Here is a 27548-nt window from a genome sequence, read left to right as displayed (position 1 = left end):
CCATTGTTCTCGGAATTCCGCTGATATTTAACAATGCTTTAGAACTCTTCCATTGTTCTCGGAATTCCGCTGATGTTTAACAATGCTTTGGAGCTCTTCCATTGTTCTGGGAATTCGGCTGAAGTTTAAAAATGCTTTGGAACTCTTCCTATTTTCTGGGAGTTCTGCTAAAGTTTAAAAATGCTTTGGAACTCTTCCATTGTTCTCGGAATTCCGCTGATGTTTAACAATGCTTTAGAACTCTTCCATTGTTCTCGGAATTCTGCTGATGTCTAACAATGCTTTGGAACTCTTCCATTGTTCTCGGAATTCCGCTGTAGTTTAAAAATGCATTGGAACTTTTCCATTGTTCTCGGAATTCCGCTGAAGTTTTACAATGCTTTGGAACCCTTCCATTTTTCTCTGAAGTCTGCTGAAGTTTAAAAATGCTTTGGAACTCTTCCATTGTTCTCGGAATTCCGCTGATGTTTAACAATGATTTGGAACTCTTCCATTGTTCTCGTAACACTGTTGATGTTTAATAATGCTTTTGGAACTCTTCCATTGTGCTCGGAGTTCTGCTGAAGTTTAAAAATGCTTTGGAACTCTTCCATTGTTCTCGGAATTCCGCTGTAGTTTAAAAATGCTTTGGAACTCTTTCATTGTTCTCGGAATTCCGCTGAAGTTTAGCCATGCTTTGGAACTCTTCCATTGTTCTCAAAATTCCGCTGAAGTTTAAAAATGCTTTGGAACTCCTCCATTGTTCTCGGAATTCTGTTGAAGTTTAAAAATGCTTTGGAACTCTTCCATTGTTTTGGGAATTCGGTTGAAGTTTAAAAATGCTATGGAACTCTTCCTATGTTCTGGGAGTTCTGCTGAAGTTTAAAAATGCTTTTGAACTCTTCCATTGTTCTCGGAATTCCGCTGACGTTTTAGCAATGCTTTAGAACTCTTCCATCGTTCCCGGAATTCCGCTGATGTTTAACAATGCTTTGGAACTCTTCCATTGTTCTCGGTATTCCACTGTAGTTTAAAAATGCATTGGAACTCTTACATTGTTCTCGGAATTCCACTGAAGTTTAAAAATGCTTTGGAACTCTTCCATTGTTCTCGGAATTCTGCTGAAGTTTAAAAATGCTTTGGAACTCTTCCATTGTTCTGGGAATTCGGCTGAAGTTTAAAAATGCTTTGGAACTCTTCCTAAGTTCTCGGAGTTCTGCTGAAGTTTAAAAATGCTTTGGAATTCTTCCATTGTTCTCGGAATTCTGCTGATGCTTAACAATGCTTTAGAACTCCTCCATTGTTCTCTGAATTCCGCTGTAGTTTAAAAATGCATTGGAACTCTTCCATTGTTCTCGGTATTCCGCTGAAGTTTTAGAATGCTTTTTAACACTTCCGTTTTTCTCGGAATTCTGCTGAAGTTTAAAATCGCTTTGGAACTCTTCCATTGTTCTCGGAATTCCGCTAATGTTTAACAATGCTTTGGAACTCTTTCATTGTTCTCTGAATTCCACTGAAGTTTAGCCATGCTTTCGAACTCTTCCATTGTTCTCGGAATTCCGCTGAAGTTTAAAAATGCTTTGGAACTCTTCCATTGTTCTCGGAATTCTGCTGAAGTTTAAAAAAGCTTTGGAACTATTACATTGTTCTCAAAATTCTGCTAATATTTAACAATGCTTTGGATTCTTCCATTGTTCTCGGAATTCAGCTGATGTTTAATAATGCTTTTGGAACTCTTCCATTATTCTCGGAATTCCGCTAATGTTTAACAATGCTTTGGAACTCATCCATTGTTCTCAGAATTCTATTGATGTTTAATAATGCTTTTGGAACTCTTCCATTGTTCTCGGAATTCTGCTGAAGTTTTAAAACGCTTTAGAAATCTTCCCTTGTTTTCGGAATTCTGCTGAAGTTTAACAATGCTTTGAACTATTTCATTATTCTCAGAATTCTGCTGAAGTTTAAAAATGCTTTGGTACCCTTCCATTGTTCTCAGAATTCCAATGAAGCTTAAAAATGCTTTGGAACTCTTCCATTGTTCTGGGAATTCAGCTGAAGTTTAAAAATGCTTTGGAGCTCTTCCCATGTTCTGGGAGTTCTGCTGAAGTTTAAAAATGCTTTAGAACTCTTCCATTGTTCTCAGAATTCCGCTGATGTGTAACAATGCTTTGGAACTCTTCCATTGTTCTCGGAATTCCGCTGTAGTTTAAAAATGCATTGGAACTTTTCCATTGTTCTCGGAATTCCGCTGAAGTTTTACAATGCTTTGGAACTCTTCCATTTTTCTCTTAATTCTGCTGAAGTTTAAAAATGCTTTGGAACTCTTCCATTGTTCTCGAAATTCCGCTGATGTTTAACAATGCTTTGGAACTCTTCCATTGTTCTCGTAACACTGTTGATGTTTAATAATGCTTTTGGAACTCTTCCATTGTGCTCGGAGTTCTGCTGAAGTTTAAAAATGCTTTGGAACTCTTCCATTGTTCTCGGAATTCCGCTGTAGTTTAAAAATGCTTTGGAACTCTTTCATTGTTCTCGGAATTCCGCTGAAGTTTAGCCATGCTTTGGAACTCTTCCATTGTTCTCGAAATTCCGCTGAAGTTTAAAAATGCTTTGGAACTCCTCCATTGTTCTCGGAATTCTGTTGAAGTTTAAAAATGCTTTGGAACTCTTCCATTGTTTTGGGAATTCGGTTGAAGTTTAAAAATGCTATGGAACTCTTCCTATGTTCTGGGAGTTCTGCTGAAGTTTATAAATGCTTTTGAACTCTTCCATTGTTCTTGGAATTCCGCTGATGTTTTAGCAATGCTTTAGAACTCTTCCATCGTTCCCGGAATTCCGCTGATGTTTAACAATGCTTTGGAACTCTTCCATTGTTCTCGGTATTCCACTGTAGTTTAAAAATGCATTGGAACTCTTACATTGTTCTCGGAATTCCACTGAAGTTTAAAAATGCTTTGGAACTCTTCCATTGTTCTCGGAATTCTGCTGAAGTTTAAAAATGCTTTGGAACTCTTCCATTGTTCTGGGAATTCGGCTGAAGTTTAAAAATGCTTTGGAACTCTTCCTAAGTTCTCGGAGTTCTGCTGAAGTTTAAAAATGCTTTGGAATTCTTCCATTGTTCTCGGAATTCTGCTGATGCTTAACAATGCTTTAGAACTCCTCCATTGTTCTCGGAATTCCGCTGTAGTTTAAAAATGCATTGGAACTCTTCCATTGTTCTCGGTATTCCGCTGAAGTTTTAGAATGCTTTTTAACACTTCCATTTTTCTCGGAATTCTGCTGAAGTTTAAAATCGCTTTGGAACTCTTCCATTGTTCTCGGAATTCCGCTAATGTTTAACAATGCTTTGGAACTCTTTCATTGTTCTCTGAATTCCACTGAAGTTTAGCCATGCTTTCGAACTCTTCCATTGTTCTCGGAATTCCGCTGAAGTTTAAAAATGCTTTGGAACTCTTCCATTGTTCTCGGAATTCTGCTGAAGTTTAAAAAAGCTTTGGAACTATTACATTGTTCTCAAAATTCTGCTAATATTTAACAATGCTTTGGATTCTTCCATTGTTCTCGGAATTCAGCTGATGTTTAATAATGCTTTTGGAACTCTTCCATTATTCTCGGAATTCCGCTAATGTTTAACAATGCTTTGGAACTCATCCATTGTTCTCAGAATTCTATTGATGTTTAATAATGCTTTTGGAACTCTTCCATTGTTCTCGGAATTCTGCTGAAGTTTTAAAACGCTTTAGAAATCTTCCCTTGTTTTCGGAATTCTGCTGAAGTTTAACAATGCTTTGAACTATTTCATTATTCTCAGAATTCTGCTGAAGTTTAAAAATGCTTTGGTACCCTTCCATTGTTCTCAGAATTCCAATGAAGCTTAAAAATGCTTTGGAACTCTTCAATTTTTCTCAGAATTACGCTAAAGTTTAAAAATGCTTTGGAACTCTTCCATTGTTCTGGGAATTCAGCTGAAGTTTAAAAATGCTTTGGAGCTCTTCCCATGTTCTGGGAGTTCTGCTGAAGTTTAAAAATGCTTTAGAACTCTTCCATTGTTCTCAGAATTCCGCTGATGTGTAACAATGCTTTGGAACTCTTCCATTGTTCTCGGAATTCCGCTGTAGTTTAAAAATGCATTGGAACTTTTCCATTGTTCTCGGAATTCCGCTGAAGTTTAAAAATGCTTTGGAACTCTTCCATTGTTCTCGAAATTCCGCTGATGTTTAACAATGCTTTGGAACTCTTCCATTGTTCTCGGAATTCCGCTGTAGTTTAAAAATGCTTTGGAACTCTTTCATTGTTCTCGGAATTCCGCTGAAGTTTAGCCATGCTTTGGAACTCTTCCATTGTTCTTGGAATTCCGCTGAAGTTTAAAAATGCTTTGGAACTCCTCCATTGTTCTCGGAATTCTGCTGAAGTTTAAAAATGCTTTGGATCTCTTCCATTGTTTTCGGAATTCGGCTGAAGTTTAAAAATGCTTTGGAACTCTTCCTATGTTCTGGGAGTTCTGCTGAAGTTTAAAAATGCTTTGGAACTCTTCCATTGTTCTCGGAATTCCGCTGATGTTTAACAATGCTTTAGAAATCTTCCATTGTTCTCGGAATTCCGCTGAAGTTTTACAATGCTTTGGAACTCATCCATTGTTCTCGTAACACTGTTGATGTTTAATAACGCTTTTGGAACCCTTCCATTGTGCTCGGAGTTCTGCTGAAGTTTAAAAATGCTTTGGAACTCTTCCATTGTTCACGGAATTCCGCTGATGTTTATCAAACCTATGGAACTCTTTCATTGTTCTCGGAATTCTGTTGATGTTTAGTAATGCTTTTGGAGCTCTTCCATTGTTCTCGGAATTCTGCTGAAGTTTAAAAACGCTTTAGAAATCTTCTCTTGCTCTCGGAATTCTGCTGAAGTTTAAGAACGCTTTGGAAATCTTCCATAATTCTCAGAATTCTGCTGAAGTTTAAAAATGCTTTGGAACTCTTCCATTGTTCTTTAAATTCCGCTGTAGTTCAAAAATGCTTTGGAACTCTTTCATTGTTCTCGGAATTCCGCTGAAGTTTAGCCATGCTTTGGAACTCTTCCATTGTTCTTTAAATTCCGCTGATGTTAAACAATGCTTTGGAACTCTTCCATTGTTCTCGGAATTCCGCTGATATTTAACAATGCTTTAGAACTCTTCCATTGTTCTCGGAATTCCGCTGATATTTAACAATGCTTTAGAACTCTTCCATTGTTCTCGGAATTCCGCTGATGTTTAACAATGCTTTGGAGCTCTTCCATTGTTCTGGGAATTCGGCTGAAGTTTAAAAATGCTTTGGAGATCTTCCTATGTTCTGGGAGTTCTGCTGAAGTTTAAAAATGCTTTAGAACTCTTCCATTGTTCTCGGAATTCCGATAATATTTAACTATGCTTTGGAACTCTTCAATGTTAATCGGAATTCCGCTGTAGTTTAAAAATGCATTGGAACTCTTCCATTGTTCTCGGAATTCCGCTGAAGTTTTAGAATGCTTTTTAACACTTCCATTTTTCTCGGAATTCGGCTGAAGTTTAAAATCGCTTTGGAACTCTTCCATTGTTCTCGGAATTCCGCTAATGTTTAACAATGCTTTGCAACTCTTTCATTGTTCTCGGAATTCCACTGAAGTTTAGCCATGTTTTGGAACTCTTCCATTGTTCTGGGAATTCGGCTGAAGTTTAAAAATGCTTTGGAACTCTTCCTATGTTCTGGGAGTTCTGCTAAAGTTTAAAAATGCTTTGGAACTCTTCCATTGTTCTCGGAATTCCGCTGATATTTAACAATGCTTTAGAACTCTTCCATTGTTCTCGGAATTCCGCTGATATTTAACAATGCTTTAGAACTCTTCCATTGTTCTCGGAATTCCGCTGATGTTTAACAATGCTTTGGAGCTCTTCCATTGTTCTGGGAATTCGGCTGAAGTTTAAAAATGCTTTGGAACTCTTCCTATTTTCTGGGAGTTCTGCTAAAGTTTAAAAATGCTTTGGAACTCTTCCATTGTTCTCGGAATTCCGCTGATGTTTAACAATGCTTTAGAACTCTTCCATTGTTCTCGGAATTCTGCTGATGTCTAACAATGCTTTGGAACTCTTCCATTGTTCTCGGAATTCCGCTGTAGTTTAAAAATGCATTGGAACTTTTCCATTGTTCTCGGAATTCCGCTGAAGTTTTACAATGCTTTGGAACCCTTCCATTTTTCTCTGAAGTCTGCTGAAGTTTAAAAATGCTTTGGAACTCTTCCATTGTTCTCGGAATTCCGCTGATGTTTAACAATGATTTGGAACTCTTCCATTGTTCTCGTAACACTGTTGATGTTTAATAATGCTTTTGGAACTCTTCCATTGTGCTCGGAGTTCTGCTGAAGTTTAAAAATGCTTTGAAACTCTTCCATTGTTCTCGGAATTCCGCTGTAGTTTAAAAATGCTTTGGAACTCTTTCATTGTTCTCGGAATTCCGCTGAAGTTTAGCCATGCTTTGGAACTCTTCCATTGTTCTCGAAATTCCGCTGAAGTTTAAAAATGCTTTGGAACTCCTCCATTGTTCTCGGAATTCTGTTGAAGTTTAAAAATGCTTTGGAACTCTTCCATTGTTTTGGGAATTCGGTTGAAGTTTAAAAATGCTATGGAACTCTTCCTATGTTCTGGGAGTTCTGCTGAAGTTTAAAAATGCTTTTGAACTCTTCCATTGTTCTCGGAATTCCGCTGACGTTTTAGCAATGCTTTAGAACTCTTCCATCGTTCCCGGAATTCCGCTGATGTTTAACAATGCTTTGGAACTCTTCCATTGTTCTCGGTATTCCACTGTAGTTTAAAAATGCATTGGAACTCTTACATTGTTCTCGGAATTCCACTGAAGTTTAAAAATGCTTTGGAACTCTTCCATTGTTCTCGGAATTCTGCTGAAGTTTAAAAATGCTTTGGAACTCTTCCATTGTTCTGGGAATTCGGCTGAAGTTTAAAAATGCTTTGGAACTCTTCCTAAGTTCTCGGAGTTCTGCTGAAGTTTAAAAATGCTTTGGAATTCTTCCATTGTTCTCGGAATTCTGCTGATGCTTAACAATGCTTTAGAACTCCTCCATTGTTCTCGGAATTCCGCTGTAGTTTAAAAATGCATTGGAACTCTTCCATTGTTCTCGGTATTCCGCTGAAGTTTTAGAATGCTTTTTAACACTTCCGTTTTTCTCGGAATTCTGCTGAAGTTTAAAATCGCTTTGGAACTCTTCCATTGTTCTCGGAATTCCGCTAATGTTTAACAATGCTTTGGAACTCTTTCATTGTTCTCTGAATTCCACTGAAGTTTAGCCATGCTTTCGAACTCTTCCATTGTTCTCGGAATTCCGCTGAAGTTTAAAAATGCTTTGGAACTCTTCCATTGTTCTCGGAATTCTGCTGAAGTTTAAAAAAGCTTTGGAACTATTACATTGTTCTCAAAATTCTGCTAATATTTAACAATGCTTTGGATTCTTCCATTGTTCTCGGAATTCAGCTGATGTTTAATAATGCTTTTGGAACTCTTCCATTATTCTCGGAATTCCGCTAATGTTTAACAATGCTTTGGAACTCATCCATTGTTCTCAGAATTCTATTGATGTTTAATAATGCTTTTGGAACTCTTCCATTGTTCTCGGAATTCTGCTGAAGTTTTAAAACGCTTTAGAAATCTTCCCTTGTTTTCGGAATTCTGCTGAAGTTTAACAATGCTTTGAACTATTTCATTATTCTCAGAATTCTGCTGAAGTTTAAAAATGCTTTGGTACCCTTCCATTGTTCTCAGAATTCCAATGAAGCTTAAAAATGCTTTGGAACTCTTCCATTGTTCTGGGAATTCAGCTGAAGTTTAAAAATGCTTTGGAGCTCTTCCCATGTTCTGGGAGTTCTGCTGAAGTTTAAAAATGCTTTAGAACTCTTCCATTGTTCTCAGAATTCCGCTGATGTGTAACAATGCTTTGGAACTCTTCCATTGTTCTCGGAATTCCGCTGTAGTTTAAAAATGCATTGGAACTTTTCCATTGTTCTCGGAATTCCGCTGAAGTTTTACAATGCTTTGGAACTCTTCCATTTTTCTCTTAATTCTGCTGAAGTTTAAAAATGCTTTGGAACTCTTCCATTGTTCTCGAAATTCCGCTGATGTTTAACAATGCTTTGGAACTCTTCCATTGTTCTCGGAATTCCGCTGTAGTTTAAAAATGCTTTGGAACTCTTTCATTGTTCTCGGAATTCCGCTGAAGTTTAGCCATGCTTTGGAACTCTTCCATTGTTCTTGGAATTCCGCTGAAGTTTAAAAATGCTTTGGAACTCCTCCATTGTTCTCGGAATTCTGCTGAAGTTTAAAAATGCTTTGGATCTCTTCCATTGTTTTGGGAATTCGGCTGAAGTTTAAAAATGCTTTGGAACTCTTCCTATGTTCTGGGAGTTCTGCTGAAGTTTAAAAATGCTTTGGAACTCTTCCATTGTTCTCGGAATTCCGCTGATGTTTAACAATGCTTTAGAAATCTTCCATTGTTCTCGGAATTCCGCTGAAGTTTTACAATGCTTTGGAACTCATCCATTGTTCTCGTAACACTGTTGATGTTTAATAACGCTTTTGGAACTCTTCCATTGTGCTCGGAGTTCTGCTGAAGTTTAAAAATGCTTTGGAACTCTTCCATTGTTCACGGAATTCCGCTGATGTTTATCAAACCTATGGAACTCTTTCATTGTTCTCGGAATTCTGTTGATGTTTAGTAATGCTTTTGGAGCTCTTCCATTGTTCTCGGAATTCTGCTGAAGTTTAAAAACGCTTTAGAAATCTTCTCTTGCTCTCGGAATTCTGCTGAAGTTTAAGAACGCTTTGGAAATCTTCCATAATTCTCAGAATTCTGCTGAAGTTTAAAAATGCTTTGGAACTCTTCCATTGTTCTTTAAATTCCGCTGATGTTAAACAATGCTTTGGAACTCTTCCATTGTTCTCGGAATTCCGCTGTAGTTTAAAAATGCTTTGGAACTCTTTCATTGTTCTCGGAATTCCGCTGAAGTTTAGCCATGCTTTGGAACTCTTCCATTGTTCTTTAAATTCCGCTGATGTTAAACAATGCTTTGGAACTCTTCCATTGTTCTCGGAATTCCGCTGTAGTTTAAAAATGCTTTGGAACTCTTCCTATGTTCTGGGAGTTCTGCTGAAGTTTAAAAATGCTTTGGAACTCTTCCATTGTTCTCGGAATTCCGCTGATGTTTAACAATGCTTTGGAACTCTTCCATTGTTCTCGGAATTCCGCTGTAGTTTAAAAATGCTTTGGAACTCTTTCATTGTTCTCGTAATTCTGCTGAAGTTTAGCCATTCTTTGGAACTATTCCATTGTTCTCGGAATTCCGCTGTAGTTTAAAAATGCTTTGGAACTCCTCCATTGTTCTCGGAATTCTGCTGAAGTTTAAAAATGCTTTGGAACTCTGCCATTGTTCTGGGAATTCGGCTGAAGTTTAAAAATGCTTTGGAACTCTTCCATTGTTCTCGGAATTCCGCTGATGTTTAACAATGCTTTAGAACTCTTCCATTGTTCTCGGAATTCCGCTGATGTTTAACAATGCTTTGGAACTCTTCCATTGTTCTCGGAATTCCGCTGTAGTTTAAAAATGCACTGGAACTCTTCCATTGTTCTCGGAATTCCGCTGACGTTTTACAATGCTTTGGAACTCATCCATTGTTCTCGTAACACTGTTGATGTTTAATAATGCTTTTGGAACTCTTTCATTGTGCTCGGAGTTCTGCTGAAGTTTAAAAATGCTTTCGAACGCTTCCATTGTTCTGGAAATTCGGCTGAAGTTTAAAAATGCTTTGGAACTCTTCCTATGTTCTGGGAGTTCTGCTGAAGTTTAAAAATGCTTTGGAACTCTTCCATTGTTCTCGGAATTCCTCTGATGTTTAACAATGCTTTAGAACTCTTCCATTGTTCTCGGAATTCCGATGATGTTTAACAATGCATTGGAACTCTTCCATTGTTCTCGGAATTCTGCTGAAGTTTAAAAATTCGTTGGAACTCTTCCATTGTTCTGGGAATTCGGCTGAAGTTTAAAAATGCTTTGGAACTCTTCCTATGTTCTGGGAGTTCTGCTGAAGTTTAAAAATGCATTGGAACTCTTACATTGTTCTCGGAATTCCGCTGATGTTTAACAATGCTTTAGAACTCTTCCATTGTTCTCGGAATTCCGATGATGTTTAACTATGCTTTGGAACTCTTTCATTGTTCTCGGAATTCCGCTGTAGTTTAAAAATGCATTAAAACTCATCCATTGTTCTCGGAATTCCGCTGAAGTTTTAGAATGCTTTGGAACTCTTCCATTGTTCTCGGAATTCCGCTGCAGTTTAAAAATGCTTTGGAACTCTTCCATTGTTCTCGGAATTCTGCTAATGTTTAACAATGCTTTGGAACTCATCCATTGTTCCCGGAATTCTGTTCATGTTTAATAATGCTTTTGGAACTCTTCCATTGTGCTCGGAATTCTGCTGAAGTTTAAAAATTCTTTGGAACTCTTCCATTGTTCTCGGAATTCCGCTAATCTTTATCAAACCTATGGAACTCTTTCAATGTTCTCAGAATTCCGTTGTAGTTTAAAAATGCTTTGGATCTCTTCCATTGTTCTCGGAATTCCGATAATATTTAACTATGCTTTGGAACTCTTCAATGTTAATCGGAATTCCGCTGTAGTTTAAAAATGCATTGGAACTCTTCCATTGTTCTCGGAATTCCGCTGAAGTTTTAGAATGCTTTTTAACACTTCCATTTTTCTCGGATTTCGGCTGAAGTTTAAAATCGCTTTGGAACTCTTCCATTGTTCTCGGAATTCCGCTAATGTTTAACAATGCTTTGGAACTCTTTCATTGTTCTCGGAATTCCACTGAAGTTTAGCCATGTTTTGGAACTCTTCCATTGTTCTGGGAATTCGGCTGAAGTTTAAAAATGCTTTGGAACTCTTCCTATGTTCTGGGAGTTCTGCTAAAGTTTAAAAATGCTTTGGAACTCTTCCATTGTTCTCGGAATTCCGCTGATGTTTAACAATGCTTTGGAACTCTTCCATTATTCTCGGAATTCCGCTAATGTTTAACAATGCTTTGGAACTCTTCCATTGTTCTCGGTATTCCACTGTAGTTTAAAAATGCATTGGAACTCTTACATTGTTCTCGGAATTCCACTGAAGTTTAAAAATGCTTTGGAACTCTTCCATTGTTCTCGGAATTCTGCTGAAGTTTAAAAATGCTTTGGAACTCTTCCATTGTTCTGGGAATTCGGCTGAAGTTTAAAAATGCTTTGGAACTCTTCCTAAGTTCTCGGAGTTCTGCTGAAGTTTAAAAATGCTTTGGAATTCTTCCATTGTTCTCGGAATTCTGCTGATGCTTAACAATGCTTTAGAACTCCTCCATTGTTCTCGGAATTCCGCTGTAGTTTAAAAATGCATTGGAACTCTTCCATTGTTCTCGGTATTCCGCTGAAGTTTTAGAATGCTTTTTAACACTTCCGTTTTTCTCGGAATTCTGCTGAAGTTTAAAATCGCTTTGGAACTCTTCCATTGTTCTCGGAATTCCGCTAATGTTTAACAATGCTTTGGAACTCTTTCATTGTTCTCTGAATTCCACTGAAGTTTAGCCATGCTTTCGAACTCTTCCATTGTTCTCGGAATTCCGCTGAAGTTTAAAAATGCTTTGGAACTCTTCCATTGTTCTCGGAATTCTGCTGAAGTTTAAAAAAGCTTTGGAACTATTACATTGTTCTCAAAATTCTGCTAATATTTAACAATGCTTTGGATTCTTCCATTGTTCTCGGAATTCAGCTGATGTTTAATAATGCTTTTGGAACTCTTCCATTATTCTCGGAATTCCGCTAATGTTTAACAATGCTTTGGAACTCATCCATTGTTCTCAGAATTCTATTGATGTTTAATAATGCTTTTGGAACTCTTCCATTGTTCTCGGAATTCTGCTGAAGTTTTAAAACGCTTTAGAAATCTTCCCTTGTTTTCGGAATTCTGCTGAAGTTTAACAATGCTTTGAACTATTTCATTATTCTCAGAATTCTGCTGAAGTTTAAAAATGCTTTGGTACCCTTCCATTGTTCTCAGAATTCCAATGAAGCTTAAAAATGCTTTGGAACTCTTCCATTGTTCTGGGAATTCAGCTGAAGTTTAAAAATGCTTTGGAGCTCTTCCATTGTTCTGGGAGTTCTGCTGAAGTTTAAAAATGCTTTAGAACTCTTCCATTGTTCTCAGAATTCCGCTGATGTGTAACAATGCTTTGGAACTCTTCCATTGTTCTCGGAATTCCGCTGTAGTTTAAAAATGCATTGGAACTTTTCCATTGTTCTCGGAATTCCGCTGAAGTTTTACAATGCTTTGGAACTCTTCCATTTTTCTCTTAATTCTGCTGAAGTTTAAAAATGCTTTGGAACTCTTCCATTGTTCTCGAAATTCCGCTGATGTTTAACAATGCTTTGGAACTCTTCCATTGTTCTCGGAATTCCGCTGTAGTTTAAAAATGCTTTGGAACTCTTTCATTGTTCTCGGAATTCCGCTGAAGTTTAGCCATGCTTTGGAACTCTTCCATTGTTCTTGGAATTCCGCTGAAGTTTAAAAATGCTTTGGAACTCCTCCATTGTTCTCGGAATTCTGCTGAAGTTTAAAAATGCTTTGGATCTCTTCCATTGTTTTGGGAATTCGGCTGAAGTTTAAAAATGCTTTGGAACTCTTCCTATGTTCTGGGAGTTCTGCTGAAGTTTAAAAATGCTTTGGAACTCTTCCATTGTTCTCGGAATTCCGCTGATGTTTAACAATGCTTTAGAAATCTTCCATTGTTCTCGGAATTCCGCTGAAGTTTTACAATGCTTTGGAACTCATCCATTGTTCTCGTAACACTGTTGATGTTTAATAACGCTTTTGGAACTCTTCCATTGTGCTCGGAGTTCTGCTGAAGTTTAAAAATGCTTTGGAACTCTTCCATTGTTCACGGAATTCCGCTGATGTTTATCAAACCTATGGAACTCTTTCATTGTTCTCGGAATTCTGTTGATGTTTAGTAATGCTTTTGGAGCTCTTCCATTGTTCTCGGAATTCTGCTGAAGTTTAAAAACGCTTTAGAAATCTTCTCTTGCTCTCGGAATTCTGCTGAAGTTTAAGAACGCTTTGGAAATCTTCCATAATTCTCAGAATTCTGCTGAAGTTTAAAAATGCTTTGGAACTCTTCCATTGTTCTTTAAATTCCGCTGATGTTAAACAATGCTTTGGAACTCTTCCATTGTTCTCGGAATTCCGCTGTAGTTTAAAAATGCTTTGGAACTCTTTCATTGTTCTCGGAATTCCGCTGAAGTTTAGCCATGCTTTGGAACTCTTCCATTGTTCTTTAAATTCCGCTGATGTTAAACAATGCTTTGGAACTCTTCCATTGTTCTCGGAATTCCGCTGTAGTTTAAAAATGCTTTGGAACTCTTCCTATGTTCTGGGAGTTCTGCTGAAGTTTAAAAATGCTTTGGAACTCTTCCATTGTTCTCGGAATTCCGCTGATGTTTAACAATGCTTTGGAACTCTTCCATTGTTCTCGGAATTCCGCTGTAGTTTAAAAATGCTTTGGAACTCTTTCATTGTTCTCGTAATTCTGCTGAAGTTTAGCCATTCTTTGGAACTATTCCATTGTTCTCGGAATTCCGCTGTAGTTTAAAAATGCTTTGGAACTCCTCCATTGTTCTCGGAATTCTGCTGAAGTTTAAAAATGCTTTGGAACTCTGCCATTGTTCTGGGAATTCGGCTGAAGTTTAAAAATGCTTTGGAACTCTTCCATTGTTCTCGGAATTCCGCTGATGTTTAACAATGCTTTAGAACTCTTCCATTGTTCTCGGAATTCCGCTGATGTTTAACAATGCTTTGGAACTCTTCCATTGTTCTCGGAATTCCGCTGTAGTTTAAAAATGCACTGGAACTCTTCCATTGTTCTCGGAATTCCGCTGACGTTTTACAATGCTTTGGAACTCATCCATTGTTCTCGTAACACTGTTGATGTTTAATAATGCTTTTGGAACTCTTTCATTGTGCTCGGAGTTCTGCTGAAGTTTAAAAATGCTTTCGAACGCTTCCATTGTTCTGGAAATTCGGCTGAAGTTTAAAAATGCTTTGGAACTCTTCCTATGTTCTGGGAGTTCTGCTGAAGTTTAAAAATGCTTTGGAACTCTTCCATTGTTCTCGGAATTCCTCTGATGTTTAACAATGCTTTAGAACTCTTCCATTGTTCTCGGAATTCCGATGATGTTTAACAATGCATTGGAACTCTTCCATTGTTCTCGGAATTCTGCTGAAGTTTAAAAATTCGTTGGAACTCTTCCATTGTTCTGGGAATTCGGCTGAAGTTTAAAAATGCTTTGGAACTCTTCCTATGTTCTGGGAGTTCTGCTGAAGTTTAAAAATGCATTGGAACTCTTACATTGTTCTCGGAATTCCGCTGATGTTTAACAATGCTTTAGAACTCTTCCATTGTTCTCGGAATTCCGATGATGTTTAACTATGCTTTGGAACTCTTTCATTGTTCTCGGAATTCCGCTGTAGTTTAAAAATGCATTAAAACTCATCCATTGTTCTCGGAATTCCGCTGAAGTTTTAGAATGCTTTGGAACTCTTCCATTGTTCTCGGAATTCCGCTGCAGTTTAAAAATGCTTTGGAACTCTTCCATTGTTCTCGGAATTCTGCTAATGTTTAACAATGCTTTGGAACTCATCCATTGTTCCCGGAATTCTGTTCATGTTTAATAATGCTTTTGGAACTCTTCCATTGTGCTCGGAATTCTGCTGAAGTTTAAAAATTCTTTGGAACTCTTCCATTGTTCTCGGAATTCCGCTAATCTTTATCAAACCTATGGAACTCTTTCAATGTTCTCAGAATTCCGTTGTAGTTTAAAAATGCTTTGGATCTCTTCCATTGTTCTCGGAATTCCGATAATATTTAACTATGCTTTGGAACTCTTCAATGTTAATCGGAATTCCGCTGTAGTTTAAAAATGCATTGGAACTCTTCCATTGTTCTCGGAATTCCGCTGAAGTTTTAGAATGCTTTTTAACACTTCCATTTTTCTCGGATTTCGGCTGAAGTTTAAAATCGCTTTGGAACTCTTCCATTGTTCTCGGAATTCCGCTAATGTTTAACAATGCTTTGGAACTCTTTCATTGTTCTCGGAATTCCACTGAAGTTTAGCCATGTTTTGGAACTCTTCCATTGTTCTGGGAATTCGGCTGAAGTTTAAAAATGCTTTGGAACTCTTCCTATGTTCTGGGAGTTCTGCTAAAGTTTAAAAATGCTTTGGAACTCTTCCATTGTTCTCGGAATTCCGCTGATGTTTAACAATGCTTTGGAACTCTTCCATTATTCTCGGAATTCCGCTAATGTTTAACAATGCTTTGGAACTCATCCATTGTTCTCAGAATTCTATTGATGTTTAATAATGCTTTTGGAACTCTTCCATTGTTCTCGGAATTCTATTGATGTTTAATAATGCTTTTGGAACTCTTCCATTGTTCTCGGAATTCTGCTGAAGTTTTAAAACGCTTTAGAAATCTTCCCTTGTTTTCGGAATTCTGCTGAAGTTTAACAATGCTTTGAACTATTTCATTATTCTCAGAATTCTGCTGAAGTTTAAAAATGCTTTGGTACCCTTCCATTGTTCTCAGAATTCCAATGAAGCTTAAAAATGCTTTGGAACTCTTCAATTTTTCTCAGAATTACGCTAAAGTTTAAAAATGCTTTGGAACTCTTCCATTGTTCTGGGAATTCAGCTGAAGTTTAAAAATGCTTTGGAGCTCTTCCCATGTTCTGGGAGTTCTGCTGAAGTTTAAAAATGCTTTAGAACTCTTCCATTGTTCTCAGAATTCCGCTGATGTGTAACAATGCTTTGGAACTCTTCCATTGTTCTCGGAATTCCGCTGTAGTTTAAAAATGCATTGGAACTTTTCCATTGTTCTCGGAATTCCGCTGAAGTTTAAAAATGCTTTGGAACTCTTCCATTGTTCTCGAAATTCCGCTGATGTTTAACAATGCTTTGGAACTCTTCCATTGTTCTCGGAATTCCGCTGTAGTTTAAAAATGCTTTGGAACTCTTTCATTGTTCTCGGAATTCCGCTGAAGTTTAGCCATGCTTTGGAACTCTTCCATTGGTCTTGGAATTCCGCTGAAGTTTAAAAATGCTTTGGAACTCCTCCATTGTTCTCGGAATTCTGCTGAAGTTTAAAAATGCTTTGGATCTCTTCCATTGTTTTCGGAATTCGGCTGAAGTTTAAAAATGCTTTGGAACTCTTCCTATGTTCTGGGAGTACTGCTGAAGTTTAAAAATGCTTTGGAACTCTTCCATTGTTCTCGGAATTCCGCTGATGTTTAACAATGCTTTAGAAATCTTCCATTGTTCTCGGAATTCCGCTGAAGTTTTACAATGCTTTGGAACTCATCCATTGTTCTCGTAACACTGTTGATGTTTAATAACGCTTTTGGAACTCTTCCATTGTGCTCGGAGTTCTGCTGAAGTTTAAAAATGCTTTGGAACTCTTCCATTGTTCACGGAATTCCGCTGATGTTTATCAAACCTATGGAACTCTTTCATTGTTCTCCGAATTCTGTTGATGTTTAGTAATGCTTTTGGAGCTCTTCCATTGTTCTCGGAATTCTGCTGAAGTTTAAAAACGCTTTAGAAATCTTCTCTTGCTCTCGGAATTCTGCTGAAGTTTAAGAACGCTTTGGAAATCTTCCATAATTCTCAGAATTCTGCTGAAGTTTAAAAATGCTTTGGAACTCTTCCATTGTTCTTTAAATTCCGCTGTAGTTCAAAAATGCTTTGGAACTCTTTCATTGTTCTCGGAATTCCGCTGAAGTTTAGCCATGCTTTGGAACTCTTCCATTGTTCTTTAAATTCCGCTGATGTTAAACAATGCTTTGGAACTCTTCCATTGTTCTCGGAATTCCGCTGATATTTAACAATGCTTTAGAACTCTTCCATTGTTCTCGGAATTCCGCTGATATTTAACAATGCTTTAGAACTCTTCCATTGTTCTCGGAATTCCGCTGATGTTTAACAATGCTTTGGAGCTCTTCCATTGTTCTGGGAATTCGGCTGAAGTTTAAAAATGCTTTGGAGATCTTCCTATGTTCTGGGAGTTCTGCTGAAGTTTAAAAATGCTTTAGAACTCTTCCATTGTTCTCGGAATTCCGATAATATTTAACTATGCTTTGGAACTCTTCAATGTTAATCGGAATTCCGCTGTAGTTTAAAAATGCATTGGAACTCTTCCATTGTTCTCGGAATTCCGCTGAAGTTTTAGAATGCTTTTTAACACTTCCATTTTTCTCGGAATTCGGCTGAAGTTTAAAATCGCTTTGGAACTCTTCCATTGTTCTCGGAATTCCGCTAATGTTTAACAATGCTTTGCAACTCTTTCATTGTTCTCGGAATTCCACTGAAGTTTAGCCATGTTTTGGAACTCTTCCATTGTTCTGGGAATTCGGCTGAAGTTTAAAAATGCTTTGGAACTCTTCCTATGTTCTGGGAGTTCTGCTAAAGTTTAAAAATGCTTTGGAACTCTTCCATTGTTCTCGGAATTCCGCTGATATTTAACAATGCTTTAGAACTCTTCCATTGTTCTCGGAATTCCGCTGATATTTAACAATGCTTTAGAACTCTTCCATTGTTCTCGGAATTCCGCTGATGTTTAACAATGCTTTGGAGCTCTTCCATTGTTCTGGGAATTCGGCTGAAGTTTAAAAATGCTTTGGAACTCTTCCTATTTTCTGGGAGTTCTGCTAAAGTTTAAAAATGCTTTGGAACTCTTCCATTGTTCTCGGAATTCCGCTGATGTTTAACAATGCTTTAGAACTCTTCCATTGTTCTCGGAATTCTGCTGATGTCTAACAATGCTTTGGAACTCTTCCATTGTTCTCGGAATTCCGCTGTAGTTTAAAAATGCATTGGAACTTTTCCATTGTTCTCGGAATTCCGCTGAAGTTTTACAATGCTTTGGAACCCTTCCATTTTTCTCTGAAGTCTGCTGAAGTTTAAAAATGCTTTGGAACTCTTCCATTGTTCTCGGAATTCCGCTGATGTTTAACAATGATTTGGAACTCTTCCATTGTTCTCGTAACACTGTTGATGTTTAATAATGCTTTTGGAACTCTTCCATTGTGCTCGGAGTTCTGCTGAAGTTTAAAAATGCTTTGGAACTCTTCCATTGTTCTCGGAATTCCGCTGTAGTTTAAAAATGCTTTGGAACTCTTTCATTGTTCTCGGAATTCCGCTGAAGTTTAGCCATGCTTTGGAACTCTTCCATTGTTCTCGAAATTCCGCTGAAGTTTAAAAATGCTTTGGAACTCCTCCATTGTTCTCGGAATTCTGTTGAAGTTTAAAAATGCTTTGGAACTCTTCCATTGTTTTGGGAATTCGGTTGAAGTTTAAAAATGCTATGGAACTCTTCCTATGTTCTGGGAGTTCTGCTGAAGTTTAAAAATGCTTTTGAACTCTTCCATTGTTCTCGGAATTCCGCTGACGTTTTAGCAATGCTTTAGAACTCTTCCATCGTTCCCGGAATTCCGCTGATGTTTAACAATGCTTTGGAACTCTTCCATTGTTCTCGGTATTCCACTGTAGTTTAAAAATGCATTGGAACTCTTACATTGTTCTCGGAATTCCACTGAAGTTTAAAAATGCTTTGGAACTCTTCCATTGTTCTCGGAATTCTGCTGAAGTTTAAAAATGCTTTGGAACTCTTCCATTGTTCTGGGAATTCGGCTGAAGTTTAAAAATGCTTTGGAACTCTTCCTAAGTTCTCGGAGTTCTGCTGAAGTTTAAAAATGCTTTGGAATTCTTCCATTGTTCTCGGAATTCTGCTGATGCTTAACAATGCTTTAGAACTCCTCCATTGTTCTCGGAATTCCGCTGTAGTTTAAAAATGCATTGGAACTCTTCCATTGTTCTCGGTATTCCGCTGAAGTTTTAGAATGCTTTTTAACACTTCCGTTTTTCTCGGAATTCTGCTGAAGTTTAAAATCGCTTTGGAACTCTTCCATTGTTCTCGGAATTCCGCTAATGTTTAACAATGCTTTGGAACTCTTTCATTGTTCTCTGAATTCCACTGAAGTTTAGCCATGCTTTCGAACTCTTCCATTGTTCTCGGAATTCCGCTGAAGTTTAAAAATGCTTTGGAACTCTTCCATTGTTCTCGGAATTCTGCTGAAGTTTAAAAAAGCTTTGGAACTATTACATTGTTCTCAAAATTCTGCTAATATTTAACAATGCTTTGGATTCTTCCATTGTTCTCGGAATTCAGCTGATGTTTAATAATGCTTTTGGAACTCTTCCATTATTCTCGGAATTCCGCTAATGTTTAACAATGCTTTGGAACTCATCCATTGTTCTCAGAATTCTATTGATGTTTAATAATGCTTTTGGAACTCTTCCATTGTTCTCGGAATTCTGCTGAAGTTTTAAAACGCTTTAGAAATCTTCCCTTGTTTTCGGAATTCTGCTGAAGTTTAACAATGCTTTGAACTATTTCATTATTCTCAGAATTCTGCTGAAGTTTAAAAATGCTTTGGTACCCTTCCATTGTTCTCAGAATTCCAATGAAGCTTAAAAATGCTTTGGAACTCTTCCATTGTTCTGGGAATTCAGCTGAAGTTTAAAAATGCTTTGGAGCTCTTCCCATGTTCTGGGAGTTCTGCTGAAGTTTAAAAATGCTTTAGAACTCTTCCATTGTTCTCAGAATTCCGCTGATGTGTAACAATGCTTTGGAACTCTTCCATTGTTCTCGGAATTCCGCTGTAGTTTAAAAATGCATTGGAACTTTTCCATTGTTCTCGGAATTCCGCTGAAGTTTTACAATGCTTTGGAACTCTTCCATTTTTCTCTTAATTCTGCTGAAGTTTAAAAATGCTTTGGAACTCTTCCATTGTTCTCGAAATTCCGCTGATGTTTAACAATGCTTTGGAACTCTTCCATTGTTCTCGGAATTCCGCTGTAGTTTAAAAATGCTTTGGAACTCTTTCATTGTTCTCGGAATTCCGCTGAAGTTTAGCCATGCTTTGGAACTCTTCCATTGTTCTTGGAATTCCGCTGAAGTTTAAAAATGCTTTGGAACTCCTCCATTGTTCTCGGAATTCTGCTGAAGTTTAAAAATGCTTTGGATCTCTTCCATTGTTTTGGGAATTCGGCTGAAGTTTAAAAATGCTTTGGAACTCTTCCTATGTTCTGGGAGTTCTGCTGAAGTTTAAAAATGCTTTGGAACTCTTCCATTGTTCTCGGAATTCCGCTGATGTTTAACAATGCTTTAGAAATCTTCCATTGTTCTCGGAATTCCGCTGAAGTTTTACAATGCTTTGGAACTCATCCATTGTTCTCGTAACACTGTTGATGTTTAATAACGCTTTTGGAACTCTTCCATTGTGCTCGGAGTTCTGCTGAAGTTTAAAAATGCTTTGGAACTCTTCCATTGTTCACGGAATTCCGCTGATGTTTATCAAACCTATGGAACTCTTTCATTGTTCTCGGAATTCTGTTGATGTTTAGTAATGCTTTTGGAGCTCTTCCATTGTTCTCGGAATTCTGCTGAAGTTTAAAAACGCTTTAGAAATCTTCTCTTGCTCTCGGAATTCTGCTGAAGTTTAAGAACGCTTTGGAAATCTTCCATAATTCTCAGAATTCTGCTGAAGTTTAAAAATGCTTTGGAACTCTTCCATTGTTCTTTAAATTCCGCTGATGTTAAACAATGCTTTGGAACTCTTCCATTGTTCTCGGAATTCCGCTGTAGTTTAAAAATGCTTTGGAACTCTTTCATTGTTCTCGGAATTCCGCTGAAGTTTAGCCATGCTTTGGAACTCTTCCATTGTTCTTTAAATTCCGCTGATGTTAAACAATGCTTTGGAACTCTTCCATTGTTCTCGGAATTCTGCTGCAGTTTAAAAATGCTTTGGAACTCTTCCTATGTTCTGGGAGTTCTGCTGAAGTTTAAAAATGCTTTGGAACTCTTCCATTGTTCTCGGAATTCCGCTGATGTTTAACAATGCTTTGGAACTCTTCCATTGTTCTCGGAATTCCGCTGTAGTTTAAAAATGCTTTGGAACTCTTTCATTGTTCTCGTAATTCTGCTGAAGTTTAGCCATTCTTTGGAACTATTCCATTGTTCTCGGAATTCCGCTGTAGTTTAAAAATGCTTTGGAACTCCTCCATTGTTCTCGGAATTCTGCTGAAGTTTAAAAATGCTTTGGAACTCTGCCATTGTTCTGGGAATTCGGCTGAAGTTTAAAAATGCTTTGGAACTCTTCCATTGTTCTCGGAATTCCGCTGATGTTTAACAATGCTTTAGAACTCTTCCATTGTTCTCGGAATTCCGCTGATGTTTAACAATGCTTTGGAACTCTTCCATTGTTCTCGGAATTCCGCTGTAGTTTAAAAATGCACTGGAACTCTTCCATTGTTCTCGGAATTCCGCTGACGTTTTACAATGCTTTGGAACTCATCCATTGTTCTCGTAACACTGTTGATGTTTAATAATGCTTTTGGAACTCTTTCATTGTGCTCGGAGTTCTGCTGAAGTTTAAAAATGCTTTCGAACGCTTCCATTGTTCTGGAAATTCGGCTGAAGTTTAAAAATGCTTTGGAACTCTTCCTATGTTCTGGGAGTTCTGCTGAAGTTTAAAAATGCTTTGGAACTCTTCCATTGTTCTCGGAATTCCTCTGATGTTTAACAATGCTTTAGAACTCTTCCATTGTTCTCGGAATTCCGATGATGTTTAACAATGCATTGGAACTCTTCCATTGTTCTCGGAATTCTGCTGAAGTTTAAAAATTCGTTGGAACTCTTCCATTGTTCTGGGAATTCGGCTGAAGTTTAAAAATGCTTTGGAACTCTTCCTATGTTCTGGGAGTTCTGCTGAAGTTTAAAAATGCATTGGAACTCTTACATTGTGCTCGGAATTCTGCTGAAGTTTAAAAATGCTTTGGAACTCTTCCATTGTTCTCGGAATTCCGCTAATGTTTATCAAACCTATGGAACTCTTTCAATGTTCTCAGAATTCCGTTGTAGTTTAAAAATGCTTTGGATCTCTTCCATTGTTCTCGGAATTCCGATAATATTTAACTATGCTTTGGAACTCTTCAATGTTAATCGGAATTCCGCTGTAGTTTAAAAATGCATTGGAACTCTTCCATTGTTCTCGGAATTCCGCTGAAGTTTTAGAATGCTTTTTAACACTTCCATTTTTCTCGGAATTCGGCTGAAGTTTAAAATCGCTTTGGAACTCTTCCATTGTTCTCGGAATTCCGCTAATGTTTAACAATGCTTTGGAACTCTTTCATTGTTCTCGGAATTCCACTGAAGTTTAGCCATGTTTTGGAACTCTTCCATTGTTCTGGGAATTCGGCTGAAGTTTAAAAATGCTTTGGAACTCTTCCTATGTTCTGGGAGTTCTGCTAAAGTTTAAAAATGCTTTGGAACTCTTCCATTGTTCTCGGAATTCCGCTGATATTTAACAATGCTTTAGAACTCTTCCATTGTTCTCGGAATTCCGCTGATATTTAACAATGCTTTAGAACTCTTCCATTGTTCTCGGAATTCCGCTGATGTTTAACAATGCTTTGGAGCTCTTCCATTGTTCTGGGAATTCGGCTGAAGTTTAAAAATGCTTTGGAACTCTTCCTATTTTCTGGGAGTTCTGCTAAAGTTTAAAAATGCTTTGGAACTCTTCCATTGTTCTCGGAATTCCGCTGATGTTTAACAATGCTTTAGAACTCTTCCATTGTTCTCGGAATTCTGCTGATGTCTAACAATGCTTTGGAACTCTTCCATTGTTCTCGGAATTCCGCTGTAGTTTAAAAATGCATTGGAACTCTTCCATTGTTCTCGGAATTCCGCTGTAGTTTAAAAATGCATTGGAACTTTTCCATTGTTCTCGGAATTCCGCTGAAGTTTTACAATGCTTTGGAACTCTTCCATTTTTCTCTTAATTCTGCTGAAGTTTAAAAATGCTTTGGAACTCTTCCATTGTTCTCGAAATTCCGCTGATGTTTAACAATGCTTTGGAACTCTTCCATTGTTCTCGGAATTCCGCTGTAGTTTAAAAATGCTTTGGAACTCTTTCATTGTTCTCGGAATTCCGCTGAAGTTTAGCCATGCTTTGGAACTCTTCCATTGTTCTTGGAATTCCGCTGAAGTTTAAAAATGCTTTGGAACTCCTCCATTGTTCTCGGAATTCTGCTGAAGTTTAAAAATGCTTTGGATCTCTTCCATTGTTTTGGGAATTCGGCTGAAGTTTAAAAATGCTTTGGAACTCTTCCTATGTTCTGGGAGTTCTGCTGAAGTTTAAAAATGCTTTGGAACTCTTCCATTGTTCTCGGAATTCCGCTGATGTTTAACAATGCTTTAGAAATCTTCCATTGTTCTCGGAATTCCGCTGAAGTTTTACAATGCTTTGGAACTCATCCATTGTTCTCGTAACACTGTTGATGTTTAATAACGCTTTTGGAACTCTTCCATTGTGCTCGGAGTTCTGCTGAAGTTTAAAAATGCTTTGGAACTCTTCCATTGTTCACGGAATTCCGCTGATGTTTATCAAACCTATGGAACTCTTTCATTGTTCTCGGAATTCTGTTGATGTTTAGTAATGCTTTTGGAGCTCTTCCATTGTTCTCGGAATTCTGCTGAAGTTTAAAAACGCTTTAGAAATCTTCTCTTGCTCTCGGAATTCTGCTGAAGTTTAAGAACGCTTTGGAAATCTTCCATAATTCTCAGAATTCTGCTGAAGTTTAAAAATGCTTTGGAACTCTTCCATTGTTCTTTAAATTCCGCTGATGTTAAACAATGCTTTGGAACTCTTCCATTGTTCTCGGAATTCCGCTGTAGTTTAAAAATGCTTTGGAACTCTTTCATTGTTCTCGGAATTCCGCTGAAGTTTAGCCATGCTTTGGAACTCTTCCATTGTTCTTTAAATTCCGCTGATGTTAAACAATGCTTTGGAACTCTTCCATTGTTCTCGGAATTCCGCTGTAGTTTAAAAATGCTTTGGAACTCTTCCTATGTTCTGGGAGTTCTGCTGAAGTTTAAAAATGCTTTGGAACTCTTCCATTGTTCTCGGAATTCCGCTGATGTTTAACAATGCTTTGGAACTCTTCCATTGTTCTCGGAATTCCGCTGTAGTTTAAAAATGCTTTGGAACTCTTTCATTGTTCTCGTAATTCTGCTGAAGTTTAGCCATTCTTTGGAACTATTCCATTGTTCTCGGAATTCCGCTGTAGTTTAAAAATGCTTTGGAACTCCTCCATTGTTCTCGGAATTCTGCTGAAGTTTAAAAATGCTTTGGAACTCTGCCATTGTTCTGGGAATTCGGCTGAAGTTTAAAAATGCTTTGGAACTCTTCCATTGTTCTCGGAATTCCGCTGATGTTTAACAATGCTTTAGAACTCTTCCATTGTTCTCGGAATTCCGCTGATGTTTAACAATGCTTTGGAACTCTTCCATTGTTCTCGGAATTCCGCTGTAGTTTAAAAATGCACTGGAACTCTTCCATTGTTCTCGGAATTCCGCTGACGTTTTACAATGCTTTGGAACTCATCCATTGTTCTCGTAACACTGTTGATGTTTAATAATGCTTTTGGAACTCTTTCATTGTGCTCGGAGTTCTGCTGAAGTTTAAAAATGCTTTCGAACGCTTCCATTGTTCTGGAAATTCGGCTGAAGTTTAAAAATGCTTTGGAACTCTTCCTATGTTCTGGGAGTTCTGCTGAAGTTTAAAAATGCTTTGGAACTCTTCCATTGTTCTCGGAATTCCTCTGATGTTTAACAATGCTTTAGAACTCTTCCATTGTTCTCGGAATTCCGATGATGTTTAACAATGCATTGGAACTCTTCCATTGTTCTCGGAATTCTGCTGAAGTTTAAAAATTCGTTGGAACTCTTCCATTGTTCTGGGAATTCGGCTGAAGTTTAAAAATGCTTTGGAACTCTTCCTATGTTCTGGGAGTTCTGCTGAAGTTTAAAAATGCATTGGAACTCTTACATTGTTCTCGGAATTCCGCTGATGTTTAACAATGCTTTAGAACTCTTCCATTGTTCTCGGAATTCCGATGATGTTTAACTATGCTTTGGAACTCTTTCATTGTTCTCGGAATTCCGCTGTAGTTTAAAAATGCATTAAAACTCATCCATTGTTCTCGGAATTCCGCTGAAGTTTTAGAATGCTTTGGAACTCTTCCATTGTTCTCGGAATTCCGCTGCAGTTTAAAAATGCTTTGGAACTCTTCCATTGTTCTCGGAATTCTGCTAATGTTTAACAATGCTTTGGAACTCATCCATTGTTCCCGGAATTCTGTTCATGTTTAATAATGCTTTTGGAACTCTTCCATTGTGCTCGGAATTCTGCTGAAGTTTAAAAATTCTTTGGAACTCTTCCATTGTTCTCGGAATTCCGCTAATCTTTATCAAACCTATGGAACTCTTTCAATGTTCTCAGAATTCCGTTGTAGTTTAAAAATGCTTTGGATCTCTTCCATTGTTCTCGGAATTCCGATAATATTTAACTATGCTTTGGAACTCTTCAATGTTAATCGGAATTCCGCTGTAGTTTAAAAATGCATTGGAACTCTTCCATTGTTCTCGGAATTCCGCTGAAGTTTTAGAATGCTTTTTAACACTTCCATTTTTCTCGGAATTCGGCTGAAGTTTAAAATCGCTTTGGAACTCTTCCATTGTTCTCGGAATTCCGCTAATGTTTAACAATGCTTTGGAACTCTTTCATTGTTCTCGGAATTCCACTGAAGTTTAGCCATGTTTTGGAACTCTTCCATTGTTCTGGGAATTCGGCTGAAGTTTAAAAATGCTTTGGAACTCTTCCTATGTTCTGGGAGTTCTGCTAAAGTTTAAAAATGCTTTGGAACTCTTCCATTGTTCTCGGAATTCCGCTGATGTTTAACTATGCTTTAGAACTCTTCCATTGTTCTCGGAATTCCGATGATGTTTAACAATGCATTGGAACTCTTCCATTGTTCTCGGAATTCTGCTGAAGTTTAAAAATGCGTTGGAACTCTTCCATTGTTCTGGGAATTCGGCTGAAGTTTAAAAATGCTTTGGAACTCTTCCTGTGTTCTGGGAGATCTTCTGAAGTTTAAAAATGCATTGGAACTCTTACATTGTTCTCGGAATTCCGCTGATGTTTAACAATGCTTTAGAACTCTTCCATTGTTCTCGGAATTCCGATGATGTTTAACAATGCTTTGGAACTCTTTCATTGTTCTCGGAATTCCGCTGTAGTTTAAAAATGCATTAAAACTCATCCATTGTTCTCGGAATTCCGCTGAAGTTTTAGAATGCTTTGGAACTTTTCCATTGTTCTCGGAATTCCGCTGCAGTTTAAAAATGCTTTGGAACTCTTTCATTGTTCTCGGAATTCCGCTGAAGTTTAGCCATGCTTTAGAACTCTTCCATTGTTCTCGGAATTCCGCTGAAGTTTAAAAATGCTTTGGAACTCTTCCATTGTTCTCGGAATTCCGCTGTAGTTTAAAAATGCTTTGGAACTCTTTCATTGTTCTCGGAATTCCGCTGAAGTTTAGCCATGCTTTGGAACTCTTCCATTGTTCTCGGAATTCCGCTGAAGTTTAAAAATGCTTTGGAACTCTTCCATTGTTCTCGGAATTCTGCTGAAGTTTAATAATGCTTTTGGAACTCTTCCATTGTGCTCGGAATTCTGCTGAAGTTTAAAAATGCTTTGGAACTCTTCCATTGTTCTCGGAATTCCGCTAATGTTTATCAAACCTATGGAACTCTTTCAATGTTCTCAGAATTCCGTTGTAGTTTAAAAATGCTTTGGATCTCTTCCATTGTTCTCGGAATTCCGATAATATTTAACTATGCTTTGGAACTCTTCAATGTTAATCGGAATTCCGCTGTAGTTTAAAAATGCATTGGAACTCTTCCATTGTTCTCGGAATTCCGCTGAAGTTTTAGAATGCTTTTTAACACTTCCATTTTTCTCGGAATTCGGCTGAAGTTTAAAATCGCTTTGGAACTCTTCCATTGTTCTCGGAATTCCGCTAATGTTTAACAATGCTTTGGAACTCTTTCATTGTTCTCGGAATTCCACTGAAGTTTAGCCATGTTTTGGAACTCTTCCATTGTTCTGGGAATTCGGCTGAAGTTTAAAAATGCTTTGGAACTCTTCCTATGTTCTGGGAGTTCTGCTAAAGTTTAAAAATGCTTTGGAACTCTTCCATTGTTCTCGGAATTCCGCTGATATTTAACAATGCTTTAGAACTCTTCCATTGTTCTCGGAATTCCGCTGATATTTAACAATGCTTTAGAACTCTTCCATTGTTCTCGGAATTCCGCTGATGTTTAACAATGCTTTGGAGCTCTTCCATTGTTCTGGGAATTCGGCTGAAGTTTAAAAATGCTTTGGAACTCTTCCTATTTTCTGGGAGTTCTGCTAAAGTTTAAAAATGCTTTGGAACTCTTCCATTGTTCTCGGAATTCCGCTGATGTTTAACAATGCTTTAGAACTCTTCCATTGTTCTCGGAATTCTGCTGATGTCTA

Source organism: Phyllobates terribilis, unplaced genomic scaffold (assembly GCF_046119375.1).
Source record: "Phyllobates terribilis strain yellow unplaced genomic scaffold, ASM4611937v1 Scaffold_1__5_contigs__length_1240528914, whole genome shotgun sequence".
NCBI classification, from domain to species: domain Eukaryota; kingdom Metazoa; phylum Chordata; class Amphibia; order Anura; family Dendrobatidae; genus Phyllobates; species Phyllobates terribilis.
This window is presented reverse-complemented; position numbering follows the sequence as displayed.